Raw genomic sequence first — 13,113 nt, 5'->3', positions numbered from 1 at the left:
TGCCACTTTAGGAACAGCTTTATCACCTTTCCCCAGTAGCCTCCCACATCATATATACACATCTATAAGCACCTCCTTCCCAAGAGCTCCAGCTAGCCCAAACCACCTGCAAGAGTGATAAGATGCTCTTTTCCGACCCAAAACGCCTTCCCTGGGCTGCATTCTGCTGGCCTGGGAGCACACTTGATCTTGGATTCACAGCCTGTGCTGTCCAACCCGAGACAAATCACACGGCTGCTGGCAAAACTTCAAGGCAGCCGGGCTGTGCTGCAGAACCGCGAGAGACAGTGTCCGGGTGAAGGAGGAGACGCAAACCCCACAGCCCCACCATGCGTGGCCAGGAGACCCCCCTGCAAGCCCAGGGCAATGCCAGCGTGACAGCACATGGCACGTGTGACACCGGGCGAGTGGAAAGCCCGTGACATGGGCTCTAAGGACAAGGACTCACATTCCTTTCTCGGGTTTCTGAGCGATTCCCTTCTCTAGATGCAGCATTTGCACCCATGGAGAGGGCAAAGCTCAGCTGGTCTCCAGCCTCTCTCCACACCTGCTGAAGGAAGCGGAGATACCGACACACCAGGAGCTCCCTCACTGCCCCAGCACAGGCTCCCACAGCGGGGGGGGGGCGGGGGTGGAACACCAGCCTTTGCCCCCCCTCTCCCCCCCAGCACAGCACAGTCCATCCAGTAGCCCGACAGCTCAGCTGTTGTACAAATGCAATTCACGGCAAGGTCCACAAACGCATTTGCATGTGCAAGGTGCAGTCTTAGATCAAGCAATTTCCTCGCTACATATGTACAGCCTGGCCACAGCTGCTTTTGATCCGATTCTCTTTGTATCCTGATAATGTACAGAGAGCCTTTGTGTGTCGGTCTGTTTATTTAAATGGATTTGGAGCAAACATTTTTTCAAAAGCTGAAGCTTTGAGCCTCTAAGTGGGTTACCAGATTATATGCTGTCTCCATTTTAATTACATTTGGCTCGTTTTGTTTATTGCATACATTTTCGAGAATTATGCTTGTCGTGAGAATTGAAAACATTTTGGTTTAGAAGATACCTGCCCTATAAAGGGATCCAACATCACACAGGAGAAATGATGCAAACCTTCCCATCTCAAAGAGCGCTCTCCCTCCAACAAGGACAGGAAAAGAAGAAAGGCTCCACAGGACCATATAGCCTCTAAATTTAAAATAAAGCATCCAAACGTCAGGAGGATCGAGCCAGCACCACCAACCTAGCAGTATTTTGGCATCAGCAAACATGGATAAGAGGATGCTCCTGCTAAGGAAAAGCACTTGGTTGTGGATCTCAGAGGGATGAGAGCATGGAGCACAGAGCCTGGCCGGGGTGTTTGTCACCCAGTCTCAGCCAGCAGCAGAGCAGAGGGAGCACCCAGGGCTTTGCTTTCTCACCTCAGGTGGGCAGCGGAGTCAAACCAGAAGCCCTCCAGGCACCGCCCAAGCCTAGTGCCTGTCCCTGGGGAGCCCTTCTCACCCACCCAGGGTAAACCAAGGATCTGTCTTACCCAAAGGCACAGGGGGGTTCAGCCTTGGGACAGAAGTGAAGTGATCAACTCAAGGAGAGGGAACAGCCCAAGCCTGGTGAGAGGAGCGAATGCAGCAGAAAGTGACCATGGAGACCAGAGCTACACATTTAGGGACTGGGGATGTAAATGAGAAGAAAATTCAAAACAGCATAAGAAACTAACGAGGTCACATTAACTTCGCGCACCCAGTCCTGGCCTCCTAATTATACCAAAGATAACACAGGAGAAAGGGATGGGGGTGAGGCAGGGACAGCTTAGGTGACGGCAGGAATACGAGGGCTGTGGTGGTTTTGGAGGGGCAGGAGGAAGGGGGCTCGCCCACTGCAGCATCAGTTCTGCCCCCAACAGCAGATGCGATGCACCCCAAATTACTCAGCAGACCACCAGCAGGGCCGGGAGCTGTGCCACCTGAGGAAGATGAGAAGGAAGAAGAGGCAGCAGCCCTGCTGTCACCCCAGCACAGCTCTCTTGCTTCCCCCCCTCTCCCCTTCCAGCAGAGCTGCCCCCACAATTTCAGGGCTTTTCTGGGGGAGCGCAGCCCTGCGCTCTCTCTCTTAGCAGGACTTCTAGGAAAAGCATCATGAGTAACGTCTCACGTCAGCGGAGGAGCTTTAGCCGAGCCGATGCTCACCAAAGACGGCTCCGGCGTGGTAATGGGATTTGGAGTTGGCTGTACAGGAGCTGCAATGGGAAAAGCCTACATCTGTAACCATTTTAGCGGGAGGCGGATTGAAGACAGCCTCAACGGAGAGGCTCCAATCCGATGGGAACGAGTCACTATTTGTTTTGCTGTTGACATACAGCTGCAGTAGCTGTGGGTGATTTTAATAAGACGGGATAATATTTCTATCAGTTCTGGGAGCTATAGATTGAACCCATATAGGCATCTGGCTCGGGGCTGAGTGATAAATCGCAACAAGATCCAAAGCTCTTCTCATGCCTTGGAACCAGAGAAAAAACACACATTTCATTTCGGATGTCACAGTTTGGGGGTAGAGGCAGGCCTCCCACAACCAATTTACAGGCTCGAGTGTTGTTGAAGAGCACACTGACAGCAGCGAGCCCACTCTGTCCCTGCCCCCGCCCCACCAGTGACAGTGAGTGCTGTGGGACCGGAGCCCTTGCTGTGCGTGGGGGCTCCTGGCTGCCCCCATTAGCGAATCAACCCCCTGAGAAACGCCGTTCACCGTATTTCAGCTGACACAGCTAAAGCAGAGAGACACCCACCAAGCCCAGCCCCACACAGCCCTCGCTCCCTCCCCAGTGTCCCCCCCTGCTCCTCCCAGCCTTGCCCCAGTGCTCCCATCCCTCAGTGCCCACAGCTGGAAGAGCACATTCCCTTCACAGGACAGCAGCTAAGGACCTGGGAGGAGGAGGAGGACACCAGCCCCACATGCAACACAGCACAAGGTAATGGCTTAACCCTGCCTAACCCCATCCAAACAGCTGCTTTTCCCCAAGAGCTCATTTTGCTAATTCCCTTTTTTATCACCCAGACAGTTTCTTGGCCTCCTTGGTTATCCCATTGGTGCCACGGCTTTCAACCCAAGCATCCTGGGGCTTCCCAGTCGGGTACTGCATACCCAGACCCTGGGGCTGGGTACCAGCACCGGGAGCCACCACGGAGGGTCTGGGAAAAGCAATTGCTTAATGAAGCCAATTGCTAGAGGCTACAAACAGGGCTTCATATTTTTTTTCCTCCTCTTTAATGAATGTTTTTATTGTCTCTCTCAATCTTTATTAAGTGAAGAGCCAGACAAGTAGTTGGAGGAAGAATATACTACGGCATGAAGCACAACCACTGTGCAGAGGGGACGCACGCAACCAGTGCAATCCATTTGGTGCGCATAAAAGAATTAATAATTTAGTCTGGGGAATGCTTATTTTTGGCCGATGACCAGCACTTCCCCACATGATCAATGCTTGCACCTTGACTTTTTGGTGTACAATCAATCCGTGCCTGAATATGGCCCGAGTTTTGGGAACTGCTACGTCTGCAAGGGCTGAGTTGCTTGGGGCTGTAGCACCAGCGCAGCCGATCCTCCTGACTTGGCAAGAGTTGAGCCCAGTTTCCAGCTCTGGGGCTCAGAATATAATTTATAGCAGAAGTCCAATTTATAACAAAAACCTGTCTGCCCTCACCCCCCTGAAAAAAATAGCACTTTACCTAACAACTCCCATTACATCCAGAAAACATTGAGAAGGGAGAGAAACATCCTTTCAAGACTACCCTGACTGGGCAGGTTGGGTGTTTCAGTGGCCAGATCCTGGCTCTGACCCTCAGAAGGCACAAAGGTCTGTCATCCCCACAAAGACAGCTCCCCTGGACAGGACATAAGGACCCAGCACTGCACTGGATGTTGACCTTTATTCAATACCCTCTTGCATTTACCACGGCTCCAACCGGAGCCTGTCCTTGTGCCCAGACCCGTGCCCAGCCCAGCAGCATTTCGACAAACAGCTCAGATGGTCTCTACGTCTCTCTGAAGCATCAGTGCAAAATGAAGCACAGCTTTCACGGGAGAGGCAGCCTTCAGAAAGGGGAAAAGAAAATCCCAACTGAAATCTAGCTTTCTGCCGCTTGGTCAAGGCAGCTCCCCATCCACCGTGCTCAAGAGGCTTTGCCTTGCTCTGCCCTTGGGTGCCGAGACCCAGCCCTGCTCCCGGCTTACTCTTGCTGCCGTTCTGGAGACCCAGCTCTGCAGGACAAGGGAGCCCTGCTCCAACACCCAGCCTCACCCCGCCAAGCACACACAGGGGGGTTCAGAGCAGGTCTCCCCCACCCCAGCCCAGTGCTGCCCTGGGATCCCTCTCCCAAGCAGGCACCACTCTGCAGCTCCGGGGGCTGGAGCACATCCCTGAGCCTCCAACCATCCCTCAGCTCCCCCCATATCTGCATTTCTTGCCTTTTTCTCCCAGGCTCTTTGCCAGCAGAAGAGCTTCCCTTTCCAATACCCTCCTCTCCCCACCCCCCTTGCATCGCTTTCTGCTTTCATCTGGTTCCCATGCAGCACGAGCACAGGGCGCAAGCAGCACGCCAGCACCGCTGCTATCAGCGGCTCCCACTCTAATTGAATCTTCAAATCTTGTCTGACAGGAAGAGACAAGAGGGAAATGAGACGCTTGTTGCTGGGCCCCAGATCCCCAAGCACTGCTGCCGTGAGCTCTGCCGAGGATCGGGATGCTGGTGAGCATTGCTAGGTGCTCCTGAGCATGCCCACCTTGGCCTCCAGCACTGCTAGAAGCACTTCCAGCATCCCAGGGAGAGAGCTCAGGATGACCCCATGAAGGAAGTGTACAAGGTGCCAAAAAGCCAGCAGAGCTGAGGGATCAGGCCAAGGGAAGGGCAGAGCCACATGGATGCCCAGCTCACACCGTGGCAGGGATCAGGACACCGAGGTGTTACTGAACTCATGCAGGTTTGCAAGGAAAGAGAAACCTTCCAAACAACAGCAATACACCCACAAGTCACCCCACCACCCTCCCAAGCATCTCCAGGCTCAAAAAAAGCAACCCCCTTGTCTCCATCCTGCAACCAGTAGCACTCAAGGGCATCACCAGCTCCACTGCCCTGGCACAAGGTGCACAACACCGACAAGAGGTCTCACTGCAACAATTCTGCCCAGACTCTTACCTGAGCACTCAGGAGCTCCAGCCAGTGAACACCATCACCTCAGAGCTGCAACAGCAACCCCAGACAAGCTCCTGCCCCAGGTGCTGGCAGGGAGGGGAAAGCAGGACCTGGAGCAATGATTAGCACCTGCTGAGCAAGCACTAATTAAGAAAAGGTGGACGTGGGAGGAGGAGAAGGCATGGAGACAATGGCAGCTCCAGGTGCTGCTGGTGGCCAACAATGAGCAAACCAGGTCCTGGCCCATATAAAAACAGATTAACCAAAATTTGCCGTAATAAAGGTTTTTCCAGCTAATTGTCCCAGCACCCAGGCTGCAACAGCCCCAGCTGAGCCCCATGTCATGGAGGTCAAACTCATTAAACCCCCTCACAAGGGCTGTGCTGCCATGGGGAGGGGGGTCACCAACCCACTCCAAAAGGGGCCAATACTGTCCTCCAGTGCCAGGGAGCAGGTCAGGGAGGGCACTGCACCCTCTGCACCCCTTCCCCTGTCCCTAAACAGCAGCTGCTCCTCCAGCTAGGGAGAAAATTACCCAAGTGTTTTTAAAATAAATGAGTATTAAACAAACACGCGGCACTGATGGCAAGGACCAACTGATGTGGCATGACTGTCTCCTGCTCTCTGAGGAGCAGTGAAGAGCAGCGAGGGCAGGGGGATGGAGAAATGCATCCCTCAAGGGAACTGGGAGGAGAGGGGTCAGGACAGGAGCGAGAGCAGGGCTTTAACCTGGGGTCTGCAGGGGGAGGGGAGATGCTGCCAAGCCAGTGGGGTGCTGGGTCGCAAGCCAGAGCTCGTACCCCCCATCCCACTGAGTGTGGCAGGACTCGGGCAGGAGCTCAGTGGTGAGCACTGCCCCGAGCTGGTGGCTGGGACGGCTGGATGGCTGCCCTTCCTCTGCGGAGGGGGTTATGCACCCATAGGCAAGCTTGGCCGTGAGCTGGGGGCATCCCTGATTGCCACTGGGCCTTCTGCACCCCAAACTTTGATCCTTCACTGCTTGACCCCTCTCAATCATCATTCATGTTCCAGCTCACCCATAACAACCCTTGATGTGGAAACAACATTTTTTTCTACCCCTTTCCTTCCTCTTTTTTTTTTTTTTTTTTTGGTAAGGTCTCTGTTGGGAAATCTTTGCAATTAATGGCCTTTTAAAGTAAAATATAATTAAAGTAACACGGAGGATGCTGAAGCCTGCTGGCAGCTTGCAATGTGGGTGGTTGATGGGGAGCAGGGCAGCTGGGCAGCTGCGGGTGCTGCAGATCTGCCACGGCACTGCCCAAGCTAGGGTGTGCGGGTACCCACTGTGAGATGCTAGGGTGGGCTCATCCTGGCCTCGTTTAGCCCTAAAGCAATTTCTAAACCACCAGGAGCACCCGGCTTCTCTGTCACACCAGTGGGGACGCTGGGATGTGATTCATCCTCTCGGTCCCGTGGGAGATGAGGTGCAGGTGGCTCTGCTGGAAGGAGATGCTGAGCACAAAGCACTGGGACAGGGGGAGACTCGGTCCCACCCGACTGTGGCTGGTCAGTTAGCGCCCAGGAGAATCTTCTGGGATAGAAAAGTCTGATTTCCACATTTTTAGAAAGCCAGGGAGGGAGAAATGGCTTGCTGAGCCCTCACCGAAGTCTGTGCTCCCCAGTCACCCTCTTGCAGGAGCCGGAGCACTGCAGAAGCGTGCAAATGAGGACTGGCTCATTTAAATTTAATGCTGATGAGGAGATCTTCCTCCTCTTTCCAGCAGAGAGCAGATGTTCTCGTCTCACATAGGCAAGGCATCTCTAAATCACTTCCCCAGCAGCGAGATGGACGGTGATGTCATTGTTTATAGGTTATTAGTTATTAGTTCATAGACAAACCTGTCATTTTTCCCTTCTAAAGATACAATGGGATGGAATCTGGGTTTCTGCCACTGAAAATATCCTGGCAGTCCCATCATTAGCCTCCTTCCAAGATTCAGGCTGCTTTGCCTCATAGCACATAATTAAAACAGCACTTTGAATTTTCAGCAGCTTGCAACATCTTCATGATATACGGAAACGCAGGCAACCGCTCGCTGGCAAGCCCAGCCCCGTGCCAGTGAGCCCGCGCGCATGGGTGTGCACGATACGAGCGAGGGACGTGGCTCGAGAGGTGGCAGAGCAGCGTGGCCACCCAGGCTATGAGCCACGTGCCAGCCACCTGGCATGGTCCCCTCCTCTGCTCTGGCCACAGCCACCCCTCACTGTGCCGGCAGGGAGGTGCCGTTGGCACCCAAGGGTGCTCTTGGGCAATTCCACACCTTTTAGCTGAATCCCGCAGCCTGAGCATAGCCTTTCTCCAGCATGAACCATAATTACCCTAACGAATCCCTGAGCAACACGAGCAGCTTGCCACTGGGGTTTTAACCTGGATGGTGGCACCGCAGGCTGCGAGGGGCACTGCTGGAACAGGGTGAAGAGCAGGTGTCTGGGGCTGCCCAACCCTCTTGAGCCACACAGGGCTGGAATGAGGTTCACAGGTGCCAGAGGTGCTGGATCCAGCAGGTCAGGCCTGCCGGTACGGGAGAAGGGCAGAGCCACAGGGATCTGGCTGCCCTGTGGGGTTCAGGGAGCCCAGGGGATGCGCGTGGGGCTGGAGAGGGGAGCACAATGCTGCGAAGCCCTGTGACAACAGGTGAGCCCAGTGCCAGCCCCATGCCATCGCTCATGCTCTGCACACTGGTACCACCCCGGTGTCCCCCCCATCCTCCTTTTTCTCAGGGTACTGAGTGTGCTTGTTGGTTGCACAGCAGCTTTTGAGCATCTCGCAGCTCCTGCTGTTCCCATGGGAGCTCTCCAAGGAGCAACCCAAGTCCCCAGACCACATGAGGATGGGGGCAAGGGGCTGGCAGCTGCCCCACACCGACATCCTGGCAGCCCCACGGCAAAGTGCAGGGCACCGGCAGGCGCCAAGCCTGTTCCCTGCCTCTGCTTTGCCACTGCTCCCACCACACCAGGGCTGATGTGCTCAAGAAGCCTTGCTCTGCCTCAAAACATTCATGAAGGTACAAAAGGCAGTTTTGGGAGTTGTTCAGGTGGGAAACCCAGAACAAGCTGTGGCACAAATGGCTTAGTCTCCCCTGGCACAGACCTGGGCAAGCCCTAGCACACTAGACCTGGCCATGGCACTCAGTCACCCCCAGTGTGGCAAGTCCTGAGACCTGCCCCAAGAGTCACTCTCCCACAGCGTCCAGGTCCTGCTAGCTCAGGGCAGATCCAGCTCATCCTCATGCGTAGCAGCCACCACCCAAAAATCACCCAGGGCTTCCTCCCACCACGGCCCTGGCCTGTTTCAGCATTCAAGTGCCCGGCTGTGACAGCCCTGACCCAGCCCGGACCAGGGATGCTTCAGTTCATGTCCAAACTCACATGCATCCCTACTGGAGCAGCAGCACAGCAGGGACACGATCCCAGCTTTATTTCAGCCCAAACTGGGCTCCTTGCCCTTCTCCTGCTCCACTTCTCACCTTCACTGGTGTAACTGGGGCAGCTCCTACCCACAGCACTGCCGAAGCAGGCGCACGGCACTTACACGCACAGAGGAGCCAGCAATGAAAGGGAACATATTAGTGCTCCCCTAACCAAAGGAGGGGAGTTAATGACATCAAACTGGTTTGTTGTAGTTGGTTTTGATTATTTTTTTAAGATCTGGCTTCTATCTGTCATTACCACTATATTGCATAACTGGGGAGAAATCTGAATGAAGTTAATACCCGCGGAGTGTGGTGCAGAATATTCATGTACTGGGAACCAGAACGAGGCAAATGTGAATCTTTATTACCAATGGAGGTTGTTAAATATTTATATTTTCTGTTTGAGACACGCTGTGACACGTGAAACTCAATTAGAATATAACTAAAAACCATGCTAAATTATAGATAAACAGCAACAACCGAAGGGGAGCAGCCTGAGCTCCCCTGTGCACAGCCTGGGGTGACAAGGGTGACAACTCCAGGAGAAGAGGGCAGCCCCACCAAAGGCACCGCCGTCCCACAGCCACCAGCCAGCGAGCACCGGCACAGCGCTGCGGTTCCTCTGCAGGGCTGATTTTTGCCCCGAGACATGCCAAAGGCGACCCAGGGGATCCGTCCTGCTTCCCTGCAAAATCACCCCACGCCTGCATGTGAAGCAGCCCCAGACATCTCACCTCCTCACTGGTCCCGATGCCTCATGAGGACCCCCCCCCCAGAGTCCCCCGCTCCTGGGCTGTGTTTATTTAATACAGATCACCTAGTAATATAAACCACAGTGAAAAGGAAAGACAGATGTTAAAGAGAAATATACATTCAGGGCCAAACTCTGCGCTGGTGCCGTGCTGTGGAAACGGCTGGAGATTTCTATTCCTCGGCTTACAGAAGCCAAGCTAAGGACACAATCAGGGCTGGAAAATTAGGGGCTGAAAGGACTGTGGGGTTAATTGTGTAATTGTTTGCTCTGGGAGATGCTCATCATTGCCAGGGAGGCTAGGAGCGGGGGAGGCCGCAGACGTGGGCCTTAAGTGGCTGCTGCCGGAGCCGAGATCAGGCAGCGCCTCTGCACAATATCCCAATATCCGCAGGGATATTGCCGTGGGCGGACAGACAGACGGACAGGCAGACAGCTGTGCTTCCAGCCCAGACAGGCATTTTCTCCCTGACCCTGTGAGGTGCTGAAGCCCCCAGGCTGCTGGGATTCCCCTCGGGTGGCCTTGCAAGAGCATCCCACAGGAGCATCTTTCAGCGTTGCCATGGAGATGTGGCTTAGGAGAAGCCCAGATGCTGTACCCCTCCAGGGGGGCTACAGGATCCCCCACCCCACCACAGCGCTTCCCCTTGGCTGTCCTGTGAGATAAAAGTGATTTGGGGACTTCAATAGTGCCACAAGGACCTCGGCCAGAGGAGAGCGCAGGATCTGTGCTGGCAATCAAAGCTGGGGCCCTTGATTAGCAGCAACAGCCAGGGCTATCATGAGTGTGTGACGGGGAGACCAGAGCGGAAGAGTGGACAGACAGATGGGGAGGTGGCATGGAGAGAGAACAGCACCTGCTCGGGCGGCGTTTCTTTTCTCTTGCACCTCTCAGCCTTGCAAGCCTCAGAGGACCTCAAGCCCCCGCAGCCCCCTCCATCCTGCTCCTTTCTGGGGGAACTGGGCTCTGCCACAGCAGCGTGGGGGTGGGGACACAGACCCTCTGCCCCACCAGCCCGGGCTACCCCCACCACGCCACATCCATGCACAGAGCTTTTCCCTCTCCAGAGCACGTTTCCAGCCCAATTACATCCTAATTTTGTCCCCTACCTCTTTTTGCTCTGCCCTTGCCTGCCTGCCCCCGGTGCAGGGTAACCGCCCCCACACACACCCCCTGTGTCCCCCCCAGCTGTCCCCTCACAGAGCACTCCACCAGCGCTGATCAGCCCAGACACTGCGTACAGAAAGATTCTCATTTTGCCAACAGATGAAAAACATGCCATTTAGTGAGGAAAACAGCAATACAGAAGGGAAAAAAAATAGGAATTTAAATTAAATTTAAATGATGGCTTTGCCAAGGCTCACGAGCAGAATCCCTTCCTCCAGCTTTCGGCTCCTCCTGCGGAGTGATCAGCCACATCCAGCCCCATGGGGCAGGCATCCTCAGTGCTGGCAGGGATCCTGGATCTCCAGGAATCCCACACATGCAGGGAGAAGATCCATGGGACCCTCAGACCTGCAGGGATGCCCACCTATAGAAAAATCACATTTTCCATGGATAGAGGACAGAAACATTCCCCCAGCCTGTCCCATCCCTACAAACCTGCCAACAGGAAGCCCCCAACCCAACAAAACCTCCCATGGGACTGAGCCCCTTCATGCTGGGGGTGCCTGGGGTGGGCAGCCAGCACCCCCCAGCCCACAGACCCTACTGGTGCAGGCTCTGACCCCCAGCATCTGACCATCCCTGCCAGGATTCAACCTCAGCAACTGAGGTTTTAATTCCTTGGAGCCAGGATGGCTGCTGGCAGAGCGTGCTTGGAGCAGGACTGATCTCTCAGCCACACCACCAGCACCCCCACTATAAGCAGGTTTATTATTATTAATAATAATAATAATATCAGCATTTCCCAGCACAGTGTCTGCTACTGGAGGCTGATTACCTGGCTCTGACAATCCGCTCCAGGCAAAAGAAGTCTCTGATGGGAGCACACGGATTCCTGGCCAGGGCTGGGATGGAGAGAGGTCAGAGAAACGGGGAAAGCAAAGCCAGAAACCTTCCCCTGCCAGAGCTTAGCCCCCCGGTCCAGCATCCCCATGAGCTGAAGGGTCCCCAAACACGGTGGGGAGACCCATTCTTGCCCCTGCCTTGGGACAAGCTGCCGGGACACATCCAACCGCAGTGGGCTTGCAGTGCGACCCTCCATCGATGCTCAGGCTGAGGCTTCACGCTGCAACCAGGACTTCCTCCAGCACTTTTGGTTTTGTGTACTCTTTCTAAATTAGATTTTGCTCTTTTCTCGGTTATTCCTGCCAGCCCCTTAGGAGCTGGGAAATAGCTTTGTCCCCTTTTTGTCCCCCTTGAATTTCCAGTTGTTCATCAGAACACTGATTCCCTTTCTTGCCTGCTTTTCTGGGATGTAATCTGTGCTGGTCACGCTTTGGACACCCCAGGAGCAGCCAGCATCCCTGGCACATGGTGGGGGTAGCAGCCCACACACCCCTCAGCAACTGATGGGGAAATTGGTCCCAGCCACAGAAGCCCAAGATTTAAAACACGAGATGGTGAAGAAGAGGTGCAGAAAGCCTGGTGCTGCCAGCATCCTGAGTAGGTGCAAGGGAGTCACTGGGAGCAGGGTCTGGTCCAAAGGCAGGACCTCGGAGTTGCGCATGCAGCCCCAAAGGGACCTGGACCCCCCCGCTCCATCACACCCTGGCTGCAGGGCCACACAACCACCATCCATCCGCAGAACGCGGGGTGACATCAGTACCACCGTACCCAGCACCCTGGCTCTATCCAGGGCCCTATGACTAATTTGGGATGCAGTGGACGTTTTTAATATGCTGCTATAAATATTCATGGGCTGTCAGCTATGAAAAAGGGCCCTGCCTCCCGCCACACTGCCCTGCCAGAAGGCAGCACAAGGGAGACAGACTAAGCCCTTGCTGGTGGCCACAGGGGCTCAGAAACCCTGGGGGCCACTGGGACATCCCCAGTTTGCACCAGTGAGCATCCTGTTGTGAGGATGCCCGGCTGATGCACACCTTGCAGATGCCCAAACCAGCTTCTGCCTCAATACTGGTTGAACCTCAAACCAGTTTCCTCACGGCTGTGACATCCCCGGGAAGCGCGGGGGCGAGCACACTGGCACAGGTGGGGGCCGGCTGTCAAACCCGTGCCTCGAATCCCACAGAGGCAAACCTCATGCCTGTCACGGCAGCCTCCAGTCTGCTGAGCTGCAAAAACCCAATGAAAGCCTTGTGCTGAGTTGCAGTTCTGCTGGCATGCATCGCCCGGGGGATCACCTGCCACTAGTTCCCCTGTCTGCACCTCTCCCTCCCAGCCCCACACCACTCAGGCATCACCGCTGCCCCGCCCCAAAAGCATCACCCCATAGTGCTATACAGCCCGTTTGCTGCATTTCTGAATACCTATCGATTCCCCTTGTATGTGCTTCACCCCAACGTATCGATCCAATTAGCCTCCCTAACTCAAACTAAATTAGCTGCCTTTAATCCGTGGATAATTGCAACGAGCCCAGCTCTGCCTGTCCCAGATTCATGAGTGTCGGGGATGAGGAGGAGAGCGCTGGGTCAGGCAGGGACATTCAGGTTCTTGTCTGTGGGTAAAGCCCCCAAACAAGCCAGCAGGCATCAGCCCCAAGGCACTGGGGGAAGCACCCTCAGGACACCCATGCTGTGGCCAGAAACTTGGCTCCTATGGCTGGGGACCCTTCCTGCTATTCCAGAA

This window comes from Falco naumanni, chromosome 1, assembly GCF_017639655.2.
Source record: "Falco naumanni isolate bFalNau1 chromosome 1, bFalNau1.pat, whole genome shotgun sequence".
NCBI lineage: Eukaryota > Metazoa > Chordata > Aves > Falconiformes > Falconidae > Falco > Falco naumanni.
This window is presented reverse-complemented; position numbering follows the sequence as displayed.